We start from the raw sequence: 22795 nt of genomic DNA, 5'->3' as shown, positions 1-22795 counted from the left end.
TAGCTTGGATACAAGATGTGATACGAGGTCATAGAGGCTCTACTACCCTGTTGTACCACCTCTAGCTTGGATACAAGATGTGATACGAGCGGGCATAGAGGCTCTAGTACCCTGTTGCATCGCCTCTAGCGTGGATACAAGATATGGTATGGGCAGGCATGGAGGCTCTAGTACCCTGTTGTACCGCCTCTAGCTTGGATACAAGATGTGATACGAGGGCATAGAGGCTCTACTACCCTGTTGTACCACCTCTAGCTTGGATACAAGATGTGATACAAGCGGGCATAGAGGCTCTAGTACCCTGTTGTACCGCCTCTAGCTTGGATACGAGATGTGATACGAGTGGGCATAGAGGCTCTAGTACCCTGTTGCACCGCCTCTAGCTTGGATACAAGATGTGATACAAGCGGGCATAGAGGCTCTAGTACCCTGTTGCACTGCCTCTAGCTTGGATACAAGATGTGATATGGACAGACATAGAGGCTCTAGTACCCTGTTGGGTCGCCTCTAGCTTGAATACAAGTTGTGATACGAGCAGGTATGGAGACATAAAGATTCTGTATGGTGTCCAGTGGAATATGGGTCCACATTAGTAGCAAAACAAATTTAAAGAACAAAAACAACCGTATAAATTGTATGGCTACGAATGCAAGAAGTCTGATCAGTAAAGTGGGTGAGCTTGAAGTGAGAATGACCGATGAGAACTATCACATAGTTGGAATAATGGAAACATGGCTTGATGATAATTGGGATTGGGCGGTGAATTTACAAGACTACAATCTCTTCAGAAGAGACAGTGGTAAACTGAAAGGGGGAGGTGTGTGTATGTACGTGAAATTGTACTTAATGCCGAGGCTATGGGAGGCTATAGGGGCAGGAGATGAACACGTGGAATCTCTGTGGGTAGAAATACAGGGAGAAAAAAAATAACAAAATCCTGATAGGGGGTTTCAATAGGCCACCAAAAGCAACAGAAGAAACTGAAACCTTACTATTAAGGCAGATAGAAGAGGTGTCAAAACGCAATGAAGTAATTATTATGGGGGACTTTAATTAGCCGGATATAATATGAGATAACGAGACCTGCAAGTCTCACAAGGGTGAGAAGTGTTTGAGAATAATTAAAGACAATTACCTGAACCAACTAGTGCAGGAACCAACAAGAGGGATGTCCATTCTGGACTTAGTATTAACTAACAAACTGGACCGAATAATGGGTGTGCAGGTCGAGGGACACTTGGGAAATAGTGACCACAATATAATTAACTTCCAGCTGTCATCCAATAAGAAACCTTATCAGGGAGCGACAAAAAAACTAAACTTTAATAAAGCAAAATTTGATCAGCTTAGAACTACTATCGGTAACATTACATGGGACAACATCCTCAAAAATATCAGTACAGACGACAAATGGGAAAAGTTTTAAAACCTCCTAATTACTTCATGCGAGCAGTTCATACCATTTAAAAACAAAAGAACTACAAGTAGAAGGAAACCAATGTGGCTCGACAAGATGGTAAGAGAGGCAATAAATGAAAAAAAAGAAAGCCTTCAAACTACTAAAGCAAGAAGGCAGCGAAGAAGCACTAAAATTGTACAGGGAAAAAAACAAAATATGTAAAAAAAAAAAGATCAAAATTGCTAAGGAGGAGGCAGAAAGACTGATCGCCAAAAAGAGCAAAAACAACCCCAAACTATTCTTCAATTATATTAACAGTAAAAGGATTTGCACCGAGAGCACTGTCCCTTTAACAAATAATACAGGAGAAATCATAGAAGATGATGGAGGGAAGGCAAATCTATTAAATAGTTTCTTTTCAAGTGTATTTATAAACGAAAAAGAAATGTCACATGAGATGCAGGGGAATAAAACGAAACCCCTGCAAAACATTACATACCTAACACAGGAGGAAGTGCAGAGCTGGTTAAAGAGAATTAAAATTCAAAAATCACCGGGCCCACATGGAATATACCCAAGAGTTCTAAGGGAACTAAGTGATGTAATAGCTAGGCCGCTATTTTTAATATTTATGAATACTATCAAGACTGGGGTTGTACCATTGGATTGGCGCATTGCCAATGTGGTTCCAATTCACAAAAAGGGGTCCAAAAGTGAGCCTGGTAACTGCAGGCTGGTAAGTCTCACTTCTATAACTAGAAAAATATTCGAGGGGTTTCTGAGAGACGCCATCCTAGAATACCTCAATTAGAACAACAGAATAACTCCTTACCAGCATGGGTTCATGAAGGGTCGATTATGTCAGACCGATCTGATCAGCTTCTACGATGAAGTAAGTTCTAGGCTGGACCTGGGAGAGTCTATTGATCTTGTATATCTGGACTTCTCTAAAGCATTTGACACTGTGCTGCATAATAGGCTAATATATAAAATGAGACAGCTCGGACTGGGTGAAAACGTGTGTAATTGGGTAAAGAATTGGCTCAATAACAGAAAGCAGAGGGTGGTAATAAATGGTTCATACTCTGATTGGGCCACCGTCACTAGCAGGGTGCCACAGGGCTCAGTATTAGGCCCCATTCTGTTCAATATATTTATCAACGACCTGATAGATGGGCTGCACAGCAAAATATCAATATTTGCAGATGATACAAAATTATATAAGACAATACATCAGAGGACAATATACGGCTACAAAAGGACCTAGATAAGCTGGGGGCTTGGGTAGAAAAATGGCAAATGAAGTTCAATGTGGATAAATGTAAGGTTATGCACATGGGTAGGAAAAACTGATCTCACCAATACACACTAAATGGGGTACTGCTAGGGAAAAGTGATATGGATAAAGGCCTGGGGGTACTAGTGGATTGTAGACTTAACTGGGACAACCAATGCCAGTCAGCTGCTGCAAAAGCAAATAATGTTTTGGTGCGCATTAAAAGAGGCAAAGCGGCAAGGGACGAGAACATTATTCTTCCACAATATAAGGCACTTGTCAGGCCCCACATGGAATACTGCGCACAGTTCTGGTCACCGGTGCTCAGGAAGGATGTTGCAATGCTTGAGGGGGTTCAAAGAAAGGCAACTAAGCTAATACATGGAATGAGGGCACTGGAATATCCAGAGAGGCTAACAAAATTGAGATTATTTACCATGGAAAAACGACGGCTATGGGGTGATCAAATAACTATGTATAAATACATGAGGGGACAATACAAGGATCTCTCCCAAGATCTGTTTATACCCAGGACTGTGTCAGTAACAAGAGGGCATCTGCTATGTCTCGAAGAAAGCAGGTTTCATCACCAACACAGAAGGGGGTTCTTTACTATAAGAGCAGTGAGACTGTGGAACTCTCTGCCTGAGGACGTGGTGATGGCAAAATCCATTGAGGAGTTTAAGAGGGGACTAGACGTCTTTCTAGAGCGCTATGGTGTTACAGGATATAGACATTAGGTGACCAGCGAGTTGTTGATCCGGGTCTACAGACAGGTAGGAGCTATCAGAGGTTGACTAGGGATTATTCTGACTGCCATTATGGAGTCGGTAAGGAATCCCCCCCCCCCCCCCAAAGGGTCTAATTGGCTTCTGCCTCTTGGGGTTTTTGCTTTCCTCTAGATCAACAAGGAGGTTGAAACAGGCTGAACTAGATGGACATTGTCTTCATTCAGCCTAACACACTATGTTACTATGTAATCAGCATCTGACAACACCTGATAACTATCCTATCACTGATTGACAACATGTATAACATTTTTGCCATCTTAAAGGATAATATATGATGCAAATATCTAGAACTGTATATTGTAACGCCTTAACCCTGAAGATGTTGTGCCCAGCAACTAGCCTTAAACAGGTCAAATATAGTTCTGTCTACAGGCTGTTCCTCTTTCTGATTTCACAAGTCTAATCAAAATTACAATAGCCCCAAGTAATAATGTATAGGACTATTTCAATAGATTACTCGTACAATGGGAACAGCTATAAATGTGGCATTTTCCCTTATAAGAAAGTTATCCTGATAGCCTGACCTTGAGTTGAGATAATGGATGAATGGCAGAAAAACCGTATAATTTTTAAGTTATAAAAACAAATCCTATGTATTTTTCTACAGCTTAGCTGTGAACCTTCCTGGCCTGAGCATGGGAGGAGGGGAGGAAATGTTCTATTACAGTTTTATTGAAGCTTTCTGTCTGTTTTAAAAAGCAGAAAACCTGACCTGACAGCTTTACAGGCACCTTACCTCAGAAGCATTACCCTGCTATTGTAACTGCAGCCGAACCGAAATAAGACTATTTTACCACATCAGATATTATAAAATATTTAGGAACAAAGATGGAACAATCCTGAGCGCAGAATAGGCAGGTGGAAACTTCCGGAAGCTTTAATAAAGGAAACATTTTTATTCTATGTGAAAAATCTTTATGGAAGAACAGGAAGTATCCACATCAAATAGCACTCTGCACGATGCTGTGGATGATAAGGCTATGGAAACTCTTGTAATATCCCTACATTTTGTACATTACTATATCACATTCTTCTAAAAACAGCATCATGGCTGTCCACAAGTTGTATCTGATATTGAAATTCCACTTCATCAAAGTTAATGAATCTAAACTACAGCACCGAAGTACAGATGTGGCACTGTTCACGAAGGGCAGCTCAGTGATAATGATTACAATCCCATGCATTTTGGATGGTGTTTCCATATTTTTGTCCACCCCTGTAGATTTTCAATCGGTTAGTGGGGTATACAGAAGGTAAAAACAAAGCCTCTGATTTGTTGCTAACACCATGGTTTCCGTCACAGACATTTAGAAATGAGCTCCAATATCCTTAGAGAAATCCTTTAAAATAGAAATTATATTTCAATCAGACTACATTTTTTTTTTACAGATCATTAAATCACAATTTTCAAATGAACGACTTCCCTACTGACCTTCATTGTTGCTTATGACCAATACTGTACTTCTAGCAAGAGGAGTATTTGGCAACCAATCAGGAAAAATGAAAGTAGAATCGGATTGGTTCCCATTTGCATTTACTTCACTTTACATTGTACCAGTTTTTCACATCTTCTCCTGTAAAGGGGTTGGCAGAGATAAGGAAACCCCTGTCAACTGGACCCCTATCAGCACTTAATCACCTCTCCCCACTCTCCCATTTATCCTCCGCCACTGTCTCCAGTCTCCCTGGGAGGTCGATTTGCATGCTGAGCCAGTCTACAAACACCGATCATGGCTGAGCGCTGTCATTGGCTGCTACAGCAGGTTTACAGACAAGCAGACTGAAGCCAGCGGTGGGGACCAACGGGGGAACTGGGAGAGGTGAGTTAGTGCCGATTTAATAATTTTAATGTATGGGGGACCCGTTGACAGGGGTTTCCTTACCTCGGACAACCCCAGTAAGCTTTGTCTCATTATATACTGTGGATCTGACTTGTTACTCTTTTTTGTCTTACAAAAGTGGAACCTGTGGATGACTAGTCAAAGTTGGAACACAACTTGTGTGTTTCTTAGTAAGAGAGATTTGTCTTAAACCACGAGATATTTTGAGAAATGTGTCTCTAACATCACCCAATAAAGCAGGGTCTTTCCACAATGCCAAACACTTGTTCCTACAACAGTCAGCAGCATAGTTATATGGGATGACAGGGCAGCAGTTGAACATGGGCCATGGCATCCAAGCGTGCCCAAAGGCTCCTTTGCCACATAAGTAGGCACCGGTATTATAAATGGCCCATGTTGGTGGGCCCTATCACAGATTTTGCATTTGGGACTCAGGAACTTCAAGTTCCTCCTTTCATAGCTGTATCTGTTCTTTATGTTTTTAGGGTGCATTGACATGTAGCTGATTTGGTGGAGATTTTGTAACAGATTTTTGGTCAGATCTGCAGCAGATTTCATCCTTTCCATTAATTTCAAATTAAAAGGGTACAATCTGCTGCATATCTGCACCAAAAATCTGCAGCAAATCAGTGATGTGTGAATGCACCCTTAGATTGAGCTACGTATGCAGTAGGACGTGTGCTGATTCGTACAAGTTCAAGGTCTTAGTTGATAATAAAAACAGAATAAAATAATAAATAAAATTTATTCCAAATACAGATAATCCCCTGCTTACAAACAGGTTCCGTTCGTATGTCCAAACAAATGCTTGCATGGATGGGGATTGCGGGTGGATCTCACTCCATATGTCAGGTGCGGCTGTTTCTCACGGCTGACACCCGGCCGCAGCAGCTCGGACAAGTCGCACCGCTCATCAGTGCTGTTAACGCTTTAAATGCCACCATCAATTCTGACAGCGGCATTTAAAGCGTCAATAGTTCCGATGAGCGGTGTGGCTTGTTGGAGCTGCCGCTGGGTGAGGGCTGTAAGAAACAGCCGCACCTGATGTTTGGGGGTCCCGCACTAGGTGCCGTGCGGTTGCCACGGCAGCCGGGAGCCTTCTGAAAGGCCCCAGGGCTGTCTATGCAGAGTGCCTATCAAGCCATGCCTATAGCATGGCTTGATAGAATGCCATAGCATTACATCATTCTGCAGTACCGGCTTGTTCGTATCTAGCAAAGCTCGTAACTCGAGTATTCGCAAGTAGGGGAGTATCTGTATAGTAGTGGAAGAATAAGATTTTGTAAGATTCTAGCTAAACAAGATGTTTGCCTGAGGTTCTGTACTTTCTTCTACCTCTAGGGGATGCTGTCTACAGTTTGGTAAAAAGTATATGTTAAATGATATAGTGTCATCTGTGGATGCCTGACATTTAATATTGAACATGTCATAATATTTTCACAAATGCAAATGAAAGACGCTCGTTAAATTGATGTAGGACTAATTATTCTCTGGTCAACAGTGTATATTTATGAAGATCAGTTGGATGTAATTTAAATAAATTAGTTTGATGGTGAAATTTTAATAAAAGATATTAATTTTAATTTGACGTACTAAAAACAAATTGCAATGGATTAATTGTGCTTGACTTCTGAAATTAAATAAGCAATTAGTCCAATATAGGAGTTTATAAATTTATTCATTATTTCCTAACTTAATTAGGTGTAAACTTTTGATACCAGGAAATGTATACCCAGAAAATACAAAAATGTAGGAAAAAATGAACTATAATAAATAATGGAACTGGTCATATTTATTCTAGTAAGCTATGAGTATACAGAGCTCAACGCAATGATCAGGTGAGGATCAGGCTATGAGTGGGGGTCATGTTCAGTAGTCCTGTCCATTTATGGCATGTGTAAGAGGATACTGCAGTGATCTACCTCTTAATAGACGACCCTTTTCAGAAAAGAGTAGCCCAATTGGCATTGAAGTCTGGCTCCCGCAACCCTAGCAGACAGCCGACAGGGAAATTTATGGCCAGTTATTTTTTACAGGAAAGGATTGCTTTTGTGAGACAATCCCTTTGAGGAGTCACCAATATAATTGAAGAAAATGTTCAAACTTCTTCAGTCGGTAATTCTCAATGCCACAAATCATAGGTTCCTTGATGGCACTACTGAAGCTATGGAAAAGTCTGGCTGTTCCAGTTCAGAGTTTACTGAGGTCAGCTTCTGCCCTGTCTGTTTGGCCAGGATAATTTTTGCTGAATTTCCTATTTAACCGCTTAGTGACGAAGCCTGTTTGCGCCTTAGTGACGTAGCCAAATTTTGGAAATCTGACATGTGTCACTTTAACATAAAATAACTCCATAAAGGTTTTGCATATCGCAGTGATTCTGACAGTTTTTTCGCCACATATTGGGTGGTAACAATAGACTGATAGTACTTGTGTAAATTTATTAAAAGCACCAAATTTGGAAAAATTTTGAAAAAAATTTTTCCTTTTTTCCCATTTTCAACTGCAATATCTCAAATATGTGCAAACATACTGTACACATTTTTGATAAGATATATATTTCCATCTGTTGGCTTTATTCTCGAAGAACATTGGAAAAACTAGTTTTTTTTAACTGTTTAGGAGACATACAAATTTAACATTGATTATTAATATTTCAAGGAACACTTTTCCTGCACCAAGCAAAGAATGCAAGAGCTCATAGGTGTCAGAATGATAGATAGCCCCACAAATTACCACATTTTAAAAACTACACCTTCAATGTATTAACTGACTCTTTTGACCCCACAGTTTCTTTTCAGAAGTTAATGCAATTTAGAGGAGAAAAAATAACATTTCATATTTTTGCGAACATATTTTAAAGACAAGGTTTTTTTTTCTATAGTGCGCATGAAAATGAAGATATGGATACCCCTATTTGTCCTGTGCTCAGAAACATACCCATTGTGGCCCTAATCTAATGTGCATATGCACAACGGGGCCCAAACCGAAAGGAGCAGCCGGTGGCTTTCAGAACAGACATTTGGCTTGAAGGTGCTTTAGGCCCCATTGCATACTGGTAGAGCTCTTGAGTGGCCAAAACGATAGAGAACCCCCACAAATGACCCCATTTTGAAAACTAGACCCCTTAAAGGGGTTGTCCCGCGAAAGCAAGTGGGGTTATACACTTCTGTATGGCCATATTAATGCACTTTGTAATATACATCGTGCATTAAATATGAGCCATGCAGAAGTTATTCACTTACCCACTCCGTTGCTGGCGTCCCCGTCTCCATGGATCCTTCTAATTTTGGTGTCGTCTTGCTTCTTTAGACGCGCTTGCGCAGTCCGGTCTTCTGCTGTGTGCTCGCGCCGGAGAGCTGGTCTGCTCGTCGTCATCGTAGCTCCACCCCGTCACGTGGTGCCGATCAGCCAATTAGGTGGCTGTAATCGGTGGCTACCTCTAGTAGCCAGGAGCAAGGAGATTTTAAATTTTACAAGCCCTTCCCAGCTTCTGCGCTTACGTCCGCCATTTTGACGACATCCGTATGCACCGAAGTTGGAGAAACGTCCAAGGATAAAGATCCCATTGGGGGACATCGTCGGAGGCCTTAGTTAAGTAATTTCACCTCCTCTCACGGATCTGATCGTGACGAAAAGTGAAATTTTATCTTTTACATGATTGCTGTTATTCATTGGATAGCGGCAATCACGTGACCAGGGACCACGTACCGTGGCCTCCGTGAAATCTCCAGGCTGTCGGCTATGTTTGGTAGCCAGGAGCAGGGAAATTTTAAATTACCCTGGCAATCCGCTGCTTTTGCGCATACGTCTGTTCTTTTGGAAATGGGCGTATGCGCAGAAGCCAGGGTAAGATCCATGTATAAATCCGGGGGCCTTAGATACGTAATTTCATCTCCCCTCATAGTTATGATCCGTGAGGGGAGGTGAAGCTTAAACTTTTTTTTTTACTTTGCATGATCGCCGTTATCCATTGGATAAAGGCGATCATGTGACCGGGAACTGCATACAGCAGTCTCTGGTGACATCTCTCTGCTCTCGGCTACACATGCTAGCTGGGAGGAGAGAGATTTTAAATCTCCCAGGCCGCAAGCGCTTTTGTGAATGCGCCTGACGTTTATGTCTGGCGCGCATGTGCAGAAGACAACATCAGGTCCTGGAAGGCCCAGAGCACCGTGGGACATCGTGGAGGATGGGAGGTGATTATTTTCAGCTACGCTCATGAATCCAATCCATGAGAGGAGCTGAATCTTCAACTTTATTTAAATTTTTTTATACTTTTATGCGATTGCGGCAATTGCTTGACCGGAAGTCACTCAATGCGGCCCCCATGACAGCTCCAGGTTGTTGGCAACCTCCAGTCGCCAACAGCAGGGAGCTGTCACGTTCACAACCTGCAGGGCTTTAATTCCCAGAGCGAGCGTGTTTTTATGGCCCTGAGGAATAAAACCCACAAAGCCTGGACTTAAAAAGGCAATGGGGCGGTCACTAAGGGGTTAAAGTCTATGATACAGTGATGGGATGATCATGCTGTTTTCACAAAAGGTATTAGTAAAAGCTCTAACTACCAATGGGCAGGATTATGTGCGCTTTTGTTTTTTTTTTCCAACACACTTCCATTGTCACTAGGCTTTAACCCTTTCCAATCCAATTTGTATCCTGGTTTCCTAAGGGGCTTATTAATTTTCTGCCGTTATACAACGGCGCTATATGCTGCCAGTACTGCATGAGGTGACACGTTGGATAGGCTCCGACAGCACAGAGGCTGGCAATATACAGGAAGAGAACCCCGACGGATGTCTTCCAACATCGGAGCTGTACAGCCATAAATCATAATGTCTTAAAATGTCAGACAGTGGATTGGAAAGGGTTAGTTGCGCAAAAGCCACCTTAGATTATGCTGCTGAATTGTCATTCCATCACTGTCGACTAGTAATAAGGAGTTGCATGGATTTTAGCTTTACTGCAGACTGTAAAGCAAGGTCATCTTTAGGCTGATATCCTGCAGCCAGCATTAAACCTACAATATGTCCCAATTAATTTTTATGAACACGAAAGTACAAGAAAATGTGTTCTAGGAGCAATATTCCTTTAACATTAACAATAAAACCTCCCCTTTATTGTTCAAAATATTTTTATTGAGATTTTAAGGTACATTAACATATCACAAACCTTTCACAGTATGTATCATTAATAGAATTCCGCAGAACAAAAATTTTGTGAATAGAGAAAGAAAAAGATTAGACCGGATTCCTTTTTTTTCCCCTTTCTCATGTTGCATGGAATATACTATCAGGAGGGTCCATAAAAGGAAGCGGTGGCATCTCTGGGCTAGCTTTAGTCAGGTCAAGAACCCATTGATGTGGTAAAGTATCAGAAAAGGAAGGAGAGAGAAAGAAAAATAGGAAAGTCAAAGGAAGAACAGAAGGAGATAAATGTGGTAATGGGGAGGGGGATGGGAAGTGTCTCATTTGAATGCATTATGGATAATGAGAGTAGTAAAGTTATATAGAAACAACGCCTGACTGGAGCCAGATCTTCAGATCTCTCGAGTCACGGAAGAGTATGCAAGCTGACCAGATTGAATACTATTTTTCTGCTTTATTCTCGTCATTTGCAGCGATTTCTTCCATTTGGGCTATCCATAGCTTTCAGCCATAAGAACCTCCCCTTTAAGAGGGCCCACCTCCATAAAGAACAGATTTTTCTTTGACAGATTTTCAATTAAATTATAGAACATATGCAATGACCTTATTTAAAAAAGACAACCTTTTTAGCAGGTTTTTCTTCTGGGCCCTACTTTGTAAAAGTCACATGTCTCTTACTTGTCCCATGTAATGTAGTGTCTGGGTAATAAAATATTCTAAGTACAGCACCAATCAGGCCCACCCCACTTGCCCGCTGCCGGCGATAAGAAGAAAACACCACACGGAGGTCTGGTATAGTTTCTCACACGGGACATGGCTCTCGGCTGTGCTTTATTACAGATTACATGAGATCTTATACCCTTTGTCCCATCACCATCAGGGGGTGATGGGCTCATAACCATATATGGGCAGTCCGGATTTCCGGCCTGAGACACTGAAAATCATATAACAGTCATTATCTTGACATTGGCGCCTCTGGCTTATGTACAGAAAATCACGTATTCAAATAACTCCAGTGCAAAGAATCACCCACTCAATTCTAAGAAAACGGCCAAGCATGCATTCTCCATATATGGGAAGTCCGGATTTCCGGCCTGGGACAGTGAAAGTTATGTACATAGTGGAACATCTTGATATCTTGCTTCTGGGAAAACGGCCAAGTACACGCGTCCTTCATGTCTGGTTCGGTATCATCTCTGAATTTCTAGAACATCTCTCAGCCTTGCAAAGCCTTAGGAATATCTGATTTAAGGCAACATATAAGTTTTTTCTCATTTGGAATTGAATAAAACTTGCATATAGGTATAAAAGTATAAAGAACATATGGCAATATATATATATATACCCTCACAAACCCCCCTAAAAAACTTAATATGGAGATCAAGCATCAGACCTTGCACTCTTCCTCGGTCGTCTCTCCCTTGCGTCAGGGTTTCTCCACTGCCCGTAAGTCCCTACTCCTAAAAGGGAGGGATCCCTACCTCACCTCAGAAGGAGGCCATGGATTCCCTGGGCTTATTTCCGGGCACCCATACCCTCTATCTGTATGAGTTAACACCCCACAGGGTGTGCCCTCGCCGGAACCTAAAGGTCTTCTGCACTTTCCCTAGGCAAATGGGAAGTCCACTGACAGTCCATCTTATGAGACCGGGGCAGGCGCAGTACTAGTACATCTCTCCATTCTTCTGGTAACGTATCTGGTTGGCACTATCGGAACTGACTCTTCGTCTTTTTTTCAAACAAGGGAAATTTTGGTGTCACATTAAAGGGATAATACACAAACAGGAAATTACATACCCCACCTCCTTCTGCTCAAATCATATCCACGGCCACTCTATTTTGGAACGCCATGGATGCAGTGGGCCCGAACTGGTCAGCTAACCCTTGCAAAGCATCTCTGGTGTAGTTTACAAACCTCTGCTGATTGTAATAGATATAATTCATCCAATCTACATTATTATTAACAGTGACAATAGCAAATAAGGACTCAAAACCTGCTTTAACCTGATCTCTAGAATTAAATTCATCTCGCACCCCCCTTGGCACTCCTATTGCATCTATGTATACATGTGGATCAAAGTTACCACCTTGAGTGTCAACTTCTCTCTTAGCACGATGCGGTGTTGGATTCTCACCCTCAGTGTAGTCTTATTGCTTGTATTAATTTGTTCTGATCCCTGATACAGGTGGCTAGTGTACAGTAGTCAAAGGTGTGTGTTAGAGGAATTGTACCACATTATAGCATTTAAAGGATATGCAGGATCATTAGTTTTTTCAGTGCGAAGTGTGGATCCAAGTGGGCTTTCCTTCGAGCTTGACTGCAGTTGGGGTGGACAACATCTGGTAAGGACATTCAAACCGGGTTTCTCTCTCAAACTTTTTCACATAGACCCTGTCACCTGGTTTCAGATTGTGACACTCATCTGTAGGACCTGGGAGAAAAGCAGAGACTGCAGAATGCATTATTGACAATTCCTTGGAGAGGCCTATGACAAAATTAACAAGAAAATAATTTCCCAAACTCAGCTACTGAGGCATGTACCCTCCTGGAAAAAGAAAAACTAATAGAAGACACTCAATTCAAAATTTGCCCATTTCCTCTATTGTCTTTTGTATCTACTTTCCCACTACTCCGTGGATGGTAGGGTGTGTGAAAAGCCTGGAATATACCCAAAACAGACATGATGTGTTGCATTATTTCACCTGTGAAATTTGTACCTTTGTTTGACTCAATCACTTCCGGTACCTCGTATCTGCGGACTACCTCATTCATGAGCTTCTGTGCGGTTACCTGCTTATTTACTTTGGTAACAGAGTAGGTCTCCAACCTGAAAAGAAATCAACAACAACAAGCACATATTCATGCTTCCCAACAAGTAGGAGCTGAGTGTAGCCAATTTGCAATCCCTGAAATGGGTAGAGTGGTCTAGGCAAGTGTTATGTGGCAAATTTACTTCTGCCCTGTTGCTTACGGCAAAGGTCATGCGAAATTGGACAAATGATGCAGCAGCTACAGAAAACCCAGGAGCCACCCGTCCTCGTTCAAGCATCGACATCATTACTGCTTTGAGAGGTGCGTCTTTCCGTGCGTCAGCTGGGCCATCATGGGGCACAGGGATCGTGGTAGGCAAGCGCTGTTGACTGTTCGCCATACGCTGTCCCTTTTTAGTCCATTTTTCCTTTTTCTTAACTAAAGTCTTTAGCATATCAAAGTTCAAATTTTTATCAAAGTCCAAGTTTTTATCAAAGTCCAAGTTTTTATCAAAGTCCAAGTTCATATCAAAGTCCAAGTTCATATCAAAGTCCAAGTTCATATCAAAGTACAAAGTTATTATCAAATTCTTCTTTTCTTCTTTCTTCCACGGCTTAAGGGCCGCTGCTTTTGCTGTGTGGTCTGGGATGGCATTGCCTCTTGCTTCTCCGGTGTAGGAATTGGTGTGAGCTTTCCACCTTGTCAGGTAGAAGTAGGGCCTCCATGAGACTGCACCGCTGCAACATTCTTAATTGGCTGTCCTGCTGTGGTAAAAAACTGTCTGGCCTTCCATGTTGGGCCTTAATCATGAGCTATGCCAAATGCATACCGGGAGTCAGTGTAAATGTTTGCCGTCTTACCTGTGGCCACTCCACACGCCTCAGCGAGGGCTTTTAGTTCCGCTTCTTCTACTGTGACATGCGGAGGCATTCTGCTTTTAGGACATCTTGTTGTGTAACCACTGTATATCCAGTGTGGAGTCGTCAATCACCCTGGGTACCATCTATAAAAAACAACTCAAAATATGCATTATTAACAAGGGCTTTCAGTAACTTTTTTAAAACTTAAATTTTCTTGTTGCATCAATGCTAGACAATCAGGCTGGTATTATATTTCAAATAGATTAGAACTAGAGATGATCGAACGTGTCCGTTACGGACACTTACGCACCCGGACACCGGCTTTCCCGAACACTTCAGTGTTCGGGCGTAAATGTTCGGGGGCCGCCGGGGGGCGGGGGTCGCCGTGGCAGCGCGGGCGGCAGCAGCGGGGAACAGGGGGGAGCCCTCTCTCCCCCCCACTCCCCCCCACTCCCCGCCGCACCCCCCCGCGCTGCCACGGCGACCGCCGAACATTTTTCGCCCGAACACGGAAGTACTCGCAAAGTTCGGTGTTCGGGCGAAAAGGGGCGGGGCCGAACATGTTCGATCATCTCTAATTAGAACCTTGTTGCAAAAAAATTTAAAAATTTAAAAATGGCTTGCAAAAAATTTAAAAATGGCTGACTTGCAATACCTAGATCACCTATGCCTTCTCCTCCCCCCCTTTAAACCAGGGTACTCAATTGGAACAATAGTACCCTGTTTAAGGTAGTACAACATTGTAAAAAGATTTGATGGATGCAGATAAGGCCTGTAAGATGTTAACACCTATAACAGAAACATGAGTTACACCGGGACAGAATAATCTACAAACACCTATTAATATTGGAAATGTGATATCCCTTTAAGTGAATTCATTATTAGTCTGATCCTGCCTGCAATATCTTATCAAAATCTGAGACAGGAGAAAAAAAAAAAAAAAAACAAAACAAAAACTTTTACTAGCTGCTCAAGCTCCTCACCCCTCCCTTGTCGAGAAGAGGGATGAAACATTACGTACTATTACATCATCTAGCTCCACCCCTTCGATATTGGCACATTGCGTCTTTCTTCTCAGCTCCATTTCAGCGTAACAGTCCACACGTCCACATCTCAACCAAGCAAAGTCCCATGCATGGGGAGGACTTTTATCCCCAGTCATTATCCACATCACACATTCCACCACAGCTTGAACACGGGTCACTAACTCTCATCCATCCATGCTCTCAAGTCTGCTCCGTCACCCCCCTTTGAAGGTGTACCAGTCCATACAGATGCACAGACAAAAAAAGTTTGGCAAGCATACATACATCAGTTGAAAAACACTGAGGTGAGTGCTATGATCTTATAAAGTACATGATTCTATTGAGATGAGATTGTGAATGAGCGCTATCTTTGACAAATTATGTGAAAAAGTTTGCTGAGTGACTGAAATATTCTATATTTCTTATCTACTGAAGCTATTATATGCTGTATTAAACGCTAAAGTATTTTAGAATCTGTGGGTATTTTTCAACCCCCCTGCCTTTCTTTCTCTGTATTTCTCTGTATTTGACCCTGAACAAAAAGTGAAGTCTGAAAGCCCCCACCTTTTCAAAACAAACTGTTATCTCTCTACGAATATGAAACACAGACTGAATTGTTTTAGCTTAAACTATTGCCTGACCTTGCAACATTCATTTTCAACCCCTGTATAAGTAAGAATATAACTTAGAATGCTAGGTTTCCTGCCTACTAAGACGGTATAATTAATTAAATTCATTTCAATTCATTTTAAGCAAGCAAAGATATTAACCAAGGTGGTTGTTGCATTTTCTCTCTCGCTGTTATCTTCTTGACCTTGGAAGGCTGAACACAAGCTCGCAGCTACATGTCAACAAAACTCTTCTCCCCTAAAAGCAAGCTCAGTTAACTATTTGCACACACAGTATATATATATATATATATATATATATATATATATACACACATATATCTCTATCTATTATCTATCTTGTATTATACACCTTTTCTTCTTTCTTTGCCAACAAATCACATGCATTGTAACTTTCTTATCGACTTGCTTGTTCCTTCAAATCACAGACGTGACTACCACTAAAAACGTATTTTATTAAATATATTAAAAGACATAAACTGGGCACTACAAAGACAACACACAGCAACCAGGTACCTCCAGACACAGATTCGTTATAGGAGGATAAGGACCTGGAGTTATTTGATACTTGATAAGCGATAAAAAAAAAAAATGTTTTATGATAACAAACAAAAACACTCTACCCAAGATGGATTCAAAAAAGCAAAGGATAATTCAATATAGGAGCCAAAAGAGCTGGTTTATTCTATGTGTAAACAAGGCAGGGTTACCATTTGCACTCTCACTTGTGATGGAACACTATCACTATCAGTGATCAGGACTCAGGCTCCAACAATTGAGCGTCCTGAATTGTTATGGGTGTCGACAAGACAGGATCACCATCTAGGTATTCACTTATGATGATCAGTACTTGAGTAAGCCAGTACAAATACTCAGATCAGTACTAGAGTTGGTCAGTACTTATACTCTACGCGTTTCACCATTAATTTGTTGGATCATCAGGAGATACAGTACTTGAGTCATAGGTTCAAAGGTAGAGGGAATGAGAAATCCCCGAGAGAACATCAAACTAATATATAAAAAGCTGTATCTAAGATGAATACAGCAAAACTTGTGTAGTGATCAGGATAAATATCCTTATTATAGGAGAGTTCTATACTCTCAATTAGGGCATTAAGGTAACTCTTAGGGTTGGGGGCCTGCCAAAAGGTACCTCTAAACAAGGAAGCTTATCTTGTGTGCTAGCGGTTAATAGCTAGATGATATATGTAGGTACATAACGAGAGGTGTTTATTTCAAAGTATGCCCGTCAATACACGCACAGAGGTAGAGTAGAGCGCCCCCGAAAATATGGGGGGGCACTGCTCTCAAATATCTGAGCGCTAGAGAGATGGTATAATGCTTGTCATGCACAAGTAGGATACTCAAAGTAGTTAGCGTATCGAGTTAGAATTTAGGTCATCAATATGGGGATAAGGCATAAAAGTATGTCCTGATCTCCTGACCCAATTAATTGCACTAAGGCAAACAAGAATAGCTAAAGTGCTAGATTCCAACCCAAAGTGCTCGCATTAGAGGTCATTGGTGTGGAGGTATGACATTAATATAAGTCAAACTCTCCTGACCTAATTGTAGAAGCACTTTTAGATGTCCAAATTGCTTGCATAGAGGTCATTAGTATGGAGGTATGACATTAATATGAGTCAAACTCTCCTGACCTAGTTGTAGAAACACTTTTAGACGCTGTGCATGCTCTCAAGATAGACAAGCCATAAAGCTAGTTTCCTAGTAGTTAGATTTCAGGCAAGCAACCCCAGCAAACCCCCCAGATATAGGGCTCAAGAGAGAGCAAAGAAAAAGGTATGACCCATCGCCTTGATGGTAGGCTAGGGAATGACCCATCGCCTTGATGGTAGGCTAGGGCTATATATATATATATACACACATATATCTCTATCTATTATCTATCTTGTATTATACACCTTTTCTTCTTTCTTTGCCAACAAATCACATGCATTGTAACTTTCTTATCGACTTGCTTGTTCCTTCAGCACTTTCTCCCTACCTAGCTGCCAATATAACCTTCAATAGACACTCTCCTGACGCCCTCTTGATCACTTACTGTACTTTTCAACATTTCACTTACGGATACTTTCTTAAACAAATAATGTGTACATACCTAACTTTCTCTGACTGTCTCTCTCTCTCCTCCTCCTCCAGCATTTTCTAGCAAACCTTGATCTTCCAAGGCACCTCTCGGTCCTAAAGACCTCCTACCAGACACCATTTTGTAATCTGCCGTGCGGGTCGGTGTCACACATTTTCATTAGAGTTTTGTTACATTTTACAGATTCATCCACACGGCCGCAGCCCTTGAGGGGCTCTATCTTCTTTAATAAGGTCTTACGCATATTACAACAACAACAACAATAAAAATAACACGCTCCATAGAGTGCATCCCTCTTAATTCCAAATTGTCAGCCCCTTATATACCGGCAAAACAACCGAGGGTATCTCCTTCTATGGAACCAGCCCCTTAAAATGCATCTCTCTGAAATCAAATCGTTAGCCCCATATATAAGGCAAAACAACTGAGAGTCCCTTTTTTATGAGACTTATCTCATAGAGTGCGTCTCCTCCTCAGCTAAACCATTAACTAACTAAACTAACCCCGAGGGTCCCTTCTTCTATGAGACAAAATAAAAAGTAAGAGAAAAAAAACTTCTGCAGATACAACAAACAACCTTCACTATCGTTAAAACACTACGGACTTCAAAGTACAAATAAACTACAGACTAGTTTCTGGGTGACCGATTGGTGCGCATATCACGGTCAGTGGTCCATGACGGCAAACCCGGAGCCCACACGAGTTACCGTGTAGAACTCTTAACCCAACCCGTCCGGTCACAAACCACAGATAGTCAGTCCCTCTGCAAGACTCGCAGTGTAAAACACAACATAAATATATGCTGGCCTTACCTGGAGTTCTTGTGAGTTGATCAGGCTCGGTTTGCAGCAGGACGGCTTCCCCGTGGCGTGGATCCGGGTGAATTGCGCTGTAAGCTCCTGGTTTTACCGCCCCAGTTGGTCGCGCCATTTGTCATGGTAATAAAATATTCTAAGTACAGCACCAATCAGGCCCACCCCACTTGCCCGCTGTCGGCGATAAGAAGAAAACACCACACGGAGGTCTGGTATAGTTTCTCACACGGGACATGGCTCTCGGCTGTGCTTTATTACAGATTACATGAGATCTCATACCCTTTGTCCCATCACCATCAGGGGGTGATGGGCTCATAACCATATATGGGCAGTCCGGATTTCCGGCCTGAGACACTGAAAATCATATAACAGTCATTATCTTGATATTGGCGCCTCTGGCTTATGTACAGAAAATCACGTATTCAATTAACTCCAGTGCAAAGAATCACCCACTCAATTCTAAGAAAACGGCCAAGCATGCATTCTCCATATATGGGAAGTCCGGATTTCCGGCCTGGGACAGTGAAAGTTATGTACATAGTGGAACATCTTGATATCTTGCTTCTGGGAAAACGGCCAAGTACACGCGTCCTTCATGTCTGGTTCGGTATCATCTCTGAATTTCTAGAACATCTCTCAGCCTTGCAAAGCCTTAGGAATATCTGATTTAAGGCGACATATAAGTTTTTTCTCATTTGGAATTGAATAAAACTTGCATATAGGTATAAAAGTATAAAGAACATATGGCAATATATATATATACCCTCACAGTAGCATGGGTCAGGAAGGCTGAGCAGAAGTCAGGAGGAACTATGAGGAGGGAAGGGAGCGGCCAGCTTTAAATCTCATAGCTGTCGTCCTCATTCCCAGTGCTGATACATACCTAAATATACTGCAGTAAAGCAATACACCACTTATTGCAGGATGAGAGGGGGACAGAGGAAGGGGTTTCCAAGCTCTCTGTGCCGTTGACTTCATGTGTTGGGAGAGCAGAGCTCATCTTGACACTAGCCGTTGGAGAAAAAGCCATCATTGGGAGGAAAATAAACGAGCCATTAGAGGGGCTATGCTTGTGATTGGAAAAGATAGGACAGCCATGCTGATAAGTGGCAAGATAGTGCAGTCAACATGGAGACTGGAAAGAAGATTGGCCTTATCCTGGTGACTGAAAAGAGAGTGGAGTCATGTCGGTGAATGGGCAGAAGGAAGCTGTGCTGTGGATTGGGGATGATACTATACAGAACTATGCAATATTATTGCACCTGTGGCTCCATCTTAAGACTTCCATACGGTAAAGCCACAGGTAGAAGACACTGGAGTATGCAGTGTGAATGCAGAGTTTACAGGTTACACACAAAGTAACATACAGGGACAAGTGGAATAGAACATTTCTCAGTATAGTCAGTATTCTATGCTATATGCCAACATGTTTCGCCTTGCGGCGGCATCCTCCGGGGGAACAACAATTAGGGCTGGTGGTGCTGACCTATAATTTCCACATAGGCCTGGATGGCCAACTTCCAAAAGCCTATGTATTAGTGTGTAAAACAATGTTATTGCTCACCTGCTAATGCAGAGTTGATAGACTGCCTGGCGGTGGCCAGGCTGTAGTAGCAGGTAAGAGCATGCCAACGGGATAGGGTCCATACACTGTTCTTGCACAAGGGTCCTTAGTCGTGCTGTATTTTTAAGCCATACGCAGCAGCTTATCTAGTGACAGTACATACCCAGCAGCCAAAGTAGCATGGCTTGCTATACACGTCAGATAGTTGTCATCCAAATGTTCGACTGACAGTCGTCCCAAACGCCAATGCACATTCACACTCAGTTTTTGTTTAATGGGGAGAGAGGAGTAAGGGTCCTTTGACAATGGACGATTGTTTGGAACTTCAACGTCCGATAGTCATCTCAGGGATCTTGGCTCCTCTGCTTTCACACAGGAGTGAGGATCGCCCAGCGAATGTGAAGATCGCTTCTACCCGTCGGACTCCATTCACAATAATCAGGCAGTCTTTCATAAATGTGAATATTTGAATGATTATTATTCAATTTAAAAGGGCCCTATCCCGAGTGCCAAATGCCTCTGGCAGCGGCTTATCTTCCCTGAGATCAGAAGAATCAGGCATGTTGTAATCCAACATGCCCAAACCTGGTTTCCTCCAACATCAGCCATAAGGAGATAATTGGTGGGCCCAGCCAACGCTGATCTAATGAGTATGACGGTCAACAGCTGGATCCTTTCATCTCACACTAGCATATGACCATAGAACAGATAATCCCTTAATCTATTGATACTTTGACCTGCCTTGTTTACTTTGTCGTAATCTGAGGTTTATTATATGAATGGTTGATTAGATATTTTAATAGAGCTTGCATTTATCACTTATCCTTCCTGGAGGATGGAGTTTTCCTTTGATCTTTTTCTGTATCCGACGAGGGTGTCTGTTAGAGATGAGCGAGCATACTCGCTAAGGCAAACTACTCAAGCGAGTAGTGCCTTATTCGAGTACCTGCCCACTCGTCTCTAAAGATTCGGCTGCCGGCGGGGGGGAGCGGGGAGGAACGGAGGGGAGATGTCTCTCTCTCACTCTCTCCCCCCCGCTCACTCCCGCAACTCACCGCTCACCCGCGCCATCATTAAATTTATATGTTGACTCATTTGTTTAAACTTGTGAGCATAACCCTTTCCAAATGGAATACCAGTACCAGCCGAATGAATCCCATTATGAATGACACACATTTTTCTTGCAAACTGTCAATAATCCACATCACATATTTCATCTCTAAATTTCTAATTTAGGTAATATTGATGAGTAATTATTCTATAAAGGTCTCCTGGTCATGTATACTTTTGTCACGCCAACACTTCCCTTAGGTGTAAATAGCTGCAATCAAGATAGACAGATGTCTGTCCAGCCTTTGTTTGAACACTTCCATTGAAGGAAAACTCACCACCTCCTGTGTTAACCTGTTCCACTCATTGATAACTCTAACTTGCAAGTACATTTATTATTTTAAATCTCATGGATATAACAATTTATGGTTTGTCTAGTATATGCCTTTGTTTCATACTCATACTCTGCACTGTCACTGTAGCAGGCCTGACATATAGTGGCTATACCTCTGTTACTCTGTTTTTTTATTTTGTACTAATAACGATATCCTCTTAATTCATTTTTATGTTGTAGAGATTTTCTTTTGTCTATCATATGTTTATGCTATGGCTAGTGAGGTTTCTAATATGTGTATAAGTCATATTAAGTACTGGTATGCAAATGAAAGGGTATTTCTGTAATATTATGATGCTACATACCTGATTACTTAATGGAAGTAGTAGCCTCCCTATTAGCTAAAGCCGAAATCCACATCCAGAACAAGAATTGCTACCTACTAGGATACTCACACGCAGGAGAAAAAAAAAATCAATGGTCACGAAATGCACTTGCATGCACTGGGCCATTAGGTATCAGCTGAGCATGTACACTTCCAGCAGTAAATCCACCCTACGGTCAGCATAGCTAATGAGACCTACTATTGTAGATTAGATTGTCCAAAATGGCCAACTTTTTTTTTCTGTCCAATATGGTGAAAATCGGGTTCCATAATCACAAATCTGCGAACATACTAAATTCTAGTTAAAATATCAAAGATTTTTTATGCATCTTGAATTATAAAATATAAAAAGGGTCTAGAAAAACAGAAGAAATGTTTGAGCATGCATAGTTCGACATGGTATACTATAACCGAAACAAACAAAGCACCCTTAGAACTTATGTAAAATAATTATTTTCTATCTTGTGCTCTTCTGCAGCTATGAGTGACAATAGTGAAATTACTATTAGTGTAGGAGTACGTAATATCATAATTGATCACTTTTCATGTCAAACCAGACAAAAAGGTTTATGAGAAAAAGACCATTTAGAACTTCTTATTGGAGCTGAGAGCTATGTAGGTTGTGAGTGAGACCGAATGCTATATGGTGGAGGCTCAGGTCTCAGGTTTTGCATTATGCTAAATCAAGTAACAGTCATTTGCTTTTTTTATTTGGAGGATCATCCTTGTATGACTGAAACCCCTAGATGATTCAAACATGCTACTGGATTGTGGAAGTATCTGTGGGTATGAGCTAACCTTGTAATACCAAGAACCAAGATTT

The sequence above is a fragment of the Eleutherodactylus coqui genome, chromosome 7 (assembly GCF_035609145.1).
Source record: "Eleutherodactylus coqui strain aEleCoq1 chromosome 7, aEleCoq1.hap1, whole genome shotgun sequence".
NCBI lineage: Eukaryota > Metazoa > Chordata > Amphibia > Anura > Eleutherodactylidae > Eleutherodactylus > Eleutherodactylus coqui.
This window is presented reverse-complemented; position numbering follows the sequence as displayed.